Genomic DNA, 4,528 nt, shown 5'->3' with positions numbered 1-4,528 from the left:
CTTCCCTATTTCAGAAGGTGGTATAGTCTAGATGCCTGTATGTAGCATTGACTATAATTATTATACAATCATGTATTCCTTAGGCCACGAACAGCTATCGCTTACGAAAACAACCTGTTACTCCACGTTTCAAAGTGTGACAGCCCCCCCCCCCCCCCCCCCCCAATACAAAACACTTTGAATCCATAGACATTTCATGGTCGAAATAACTTATGGTCGTCTTCACTGTTCTGTGAACAACCTTGGTGTCCTAGTTTGTATTCTATTAGTCAGCGCCAAAGAGTCATGTCTTCTCGAATGGTGGACTATGTGTTGCTGCGATTGTTGATTTTTCTGTGGTAATATTCATTGGCGTATTACAATTCAGTTTAGCGTAATAAATGATGGTTTTGTTTCAAATTGGCTCTGTGTTTGAAGATGTTCATGTTATTTCGTGCAAGATACCATTTTGAAATAATATGGCATCCCAGTCTACACTTATTACATTGGTTACAAATTGATGGAGTGTTGATACAGTTTCATGCATATTTCATAAACATTGGGGAAAACCATCGTACACAAGAAAAACCCATGTTTATGATGGTTTATATTTTTGGACCATGATATTGGCTTAATAAAAAGGTCGGCCCCATCAAAGTCGTGCTTTTTCTGCAGTGGCGTAAACAGTGGATGACGTCACTGCTTCTCTCTGTTCAATGCAATCAACCCCTTCTGATTTCAAATGGAGGTAAAGCATATAGCCTGTACTTGCCATTTTCATTGTTTCGGCTAGGTCACAACGATTAGCTTTCTTTTCACCCAGAAACTAGTACTTAGAATGGTAACTTCGAGAGCACGGTTAGCATTTTAGGTCTCATTTAAGGAAAGCATCCTACAGTGCTTTTGGTTTGACCAGCGTTCTCTGTTTTGTTTTTTAAATCACAAGAAAGGTGCCCAGTTTCATTATGTAATTCAATTGCGCACAGCAATTATGATACACGTGTACGAAAAATACGAGACAAAAAATATCTGTCATTATTAGGTGTTTTTTTTGTATGATGTAGTAACCGTTGTGTTTTTCTCCTGTTCAAATCATGGCAACCGAACTGATCAATAAAGTTGCCCGGTGCCATTTTGTTTTCAAAGATGACATTATGAATGCGACGGATGGAAACAATGAAGGATGTGTCTGTTTGGTTGCTTCTTCGAAGAGTTAACGGTATGAATTCTCCAAAGAAGTGTAAAGTTATTTTGATGATTTTTGTTAAAGACAGTGGACACTATTGGTAATTGTAAAAGACTAGCCTTCACACTTGGTGTATCTCAACATTATGCATAAAATGACTAACCTGTGTGAAAATTTGAGCTCAATCGGTCATCAAAGTTGCGAGATAATAATGAAAGAAAAAACACCCTTGTCATACAAAGTTGTGTGCGTTTAGATGGTTGATTTCGAGACCTCAAGTTCTAAATCTGAGACCTCGAAATCAAATTCGTGGAAAAGTACTCCTTTCTCGAAAACTATAGCACTTCAGAGGAAGTCGTTTCTCACAATGTTTTATACCATCAACCTCTCCCCATTACTCGTCACCAAGAAAGGTTGTATGCTAATAATTATTTTGAGTAATTACCAATAGTGTCCACTGCCTTTAAACTTAAAATGTTAATGGTGTGTGATCGGACGAGTTGGTCTGTGAAAAGCGTTTGAAAACCGTTTGTTATAACATGCATGTGGTTAGAAAGATGAGAAGGGGGGGGGGCGTCACCTTAAAAACAAAATAAATACAAATTGCTACGCGTAGAGTCTTGCAGGAGAGAAAGGCACAAGTCCAAGGACAGATCGGCCATTTCTGTGACAGAAAAATTGCTGGTGAAAATCTTGCTCGCTAGTTTCCATGGCAAGAATTCACGCTGTGAAATCAAGAACGCATCGATTATTGTACAGCGTTTTCCTTGGATGAGTTAACAACGTCAGATGTATCATCAAATAAAAAACACTGTAAATAATGTCGATGCGGTTGGTTGAAAGGCTGTAATGGAAACATTTTGGTACATAAATAATACAAAATAGCTAAAGTAATATTAAAAGCATAATTTAAATGCTATTGCAAATGCAAAATGGTGACCATAAAGCAGCGCCTTTCGGGGAAATTTTGTGCTATTACTTTTTTAAAATTATAATGTAAAACGTAGCGGGATTATGAACGATAATTTCCACAATATATACATGTATTATTTATTATAAATACCACTCGCTACAGGTAGACTGGGTAACTGTTACTAATAATAGGCCTATTCTAGTTGCAACTCCAAGGGCAGACCGGCCTATTGTGATACAATTATTTGTCCGCGAACCCGTGAAAAACTAATTGGATTAAATTCTTGGTAGCTGTGATGTTTCCTTGACTACAAAACGCGGTGAAAATCAACAATGCATTGATGCCGTAAATTATTTATGACATTTTGTTTTGCTTATTCTTTGGATGAGATAACACTGTAAGTCTAAGCTAAAATAATATGTGGTCGTGTTGCTGCTTTAACCCCCCCCCCCCCTTATGACTTCGGAAATTTGAAAAATTATAAACAAAGACCAATACGAAAGCAGATTTTGAAGCGGGTGTTTAGATTTTTTGGCAGGTTTTGAAGATGCTAAGCAATCTGCTTAGCAATTTGCTTAACAGTCTGCTTTAAAACCTGTTAAAAAATCTGCTTAGCAGTCTGCTCAAAAATCTGCTTAAAAACACGTTTAAAAATTTGCGAAGCAGTTTGCTTGAAAACCTGCTGAAAAATCTGCTTAAAAACCTACCTAAAAATTTGCTTACAAATCTGCATAAAATAGACCTGCGGCCGATTATACGAAACTTTACGCATTCGCAGGAAGTATGAACCGGGCTTTACGCAGTTGCGTAAAGATTCGTGAAATCGGCTGCTACTTATTAAAAAATCTACTTAAAAACCTGGGGTGGATTTCACAAAGGTAGTCCTAACTAAGGACTAGTCCTAGTCAATGCTAAGAGATAGGACTGGTCCTAAGTCCAGTAACTCATCCTAACAGGACCAGTCCTATCTCTTAGCATTGCCTAGGACTAGTCCTTAGTTAGGACTACCTTTGTGAAATCCACCCCAGCTAACCTAACAATGTGGGGTATTTTTTTTTTTTTGGGGGGGGGGGCTGACCATGTTTTCACTCTTTCCAAGTCCATGTCTATTCTTATTCTGCTCTTCTTTGATACAAATTATAATACGGAACTTCGTAAAGTATTTTACTGTTCTGGGGTATTAACAAAACAGATGACCTTTAAATGATTTCCAACAAATACATCTATAGCGCCCTCATGTGACAAAGCAAATCTTCAGCAAAGGATGTATTTTCGTGCGCACGTGAAAGAAACGAAATGATGCTCATAACAGACATAATAATTGATTGTTTTTCATCCAGGATGCCATTTTTACAAGTCATGAGGGTGATTGAAGATCTTGCTGATGAGCAAAAGATCATTATTGAGTGAGTTAATATTGATTATTTTACCGAAAAGTTGTGTTTCCAAGAAGAAATATCGTATTAGGTGTACTGTCATGCTCGCTGTTGTTTTCGTGGTTCACTTTATTGGGGGCGGGGGTGGGGAGGGGGGGTCGATTCATGGGTTCTCACATCTTCTAAAACATTGCTAGATTGATACACAAAGCCGAACAAATAAATAAATAAATCCAGAATGGTAATCTTGCTGACTCTTCATTAGTTTGTAAGACACTGCTCTACGATCCCCGCCCGAGTAAATATGCCTGTGACATTTTCACAGGACCCAAGACCCGGGAGAAGTACTGGGTATGCAGTGCTAACAATAACATACATGCGGTGTATGGGTAAAACCAAAATTAATATTCTTTAATTATCGGCGAGGCAAATATCTATTAATATTGATGCAGTACCCACTACCAAAAAATAGGATTCGAACTGCCTCTAGCTACTGGGCAATCTCGGTAGTCTAGTTGGTAAGACACTGCTCTAGAATTGCAAGGGTCTTTGGTTCGAATCCCACCCGAGTAATATGCCTGTGATATTTTTTTCACGGGACTCTTGGGGGGGGGGGGGGGGAGTACTGAGAATACAGTGCCAACATAATGTACATTGGTGTATGGGTATACATTCCAAAATTAACATCTTTAAAGTTGCGGTACCCGCTGCTAAAAACTTAGGATTCGAACTGCCTCTAGCTACCGCCAATCTCAGTGGTCTAGTAGGTAAGAAACTTGCAAGGTCGTGGGGTCGAATCCCACCCGAGTAAAATGCCTGTGAATTTCTTTCAGAGGACTCGGGGGGGGGGAGTACTGGGTACACAGTGCTTATACCTAGTCTTCATCTTCATCCCGATGCAATTTTAACGTCTATAGCTATCTATTTGTTTCTTTCCAGGCACAGTGCTTTTTCGAAACATATTGCCCTGAAAAAAAGGGGCCAGTTTTGTCTTCCATCATGCATCAGACACACCAAGGATGTCAGCTCCCGCGGATGGCTTATTAATATGAGTGAGTGGGAGTGATTGGAAAC

The sequence above is a fragment of the Asterias rubens genome, chromosome 11 (genome assembly GCF_902459465.1).
Source record: "Asterias rubens chromosome 11, eAstRub1.3, whole genome shotgun sequence".
NCBI classification, from domain to species: Eukaryota; Metazoa; Echinodermata; class Asteroidea; order Forcipulatida; family Asteriidae; genus Asterias; species Asterias rubens.
The sequence above is the reverse complement of the archived record's forward strand: the minus strand, read 5'-3'. Positions refer to the sequence as shown.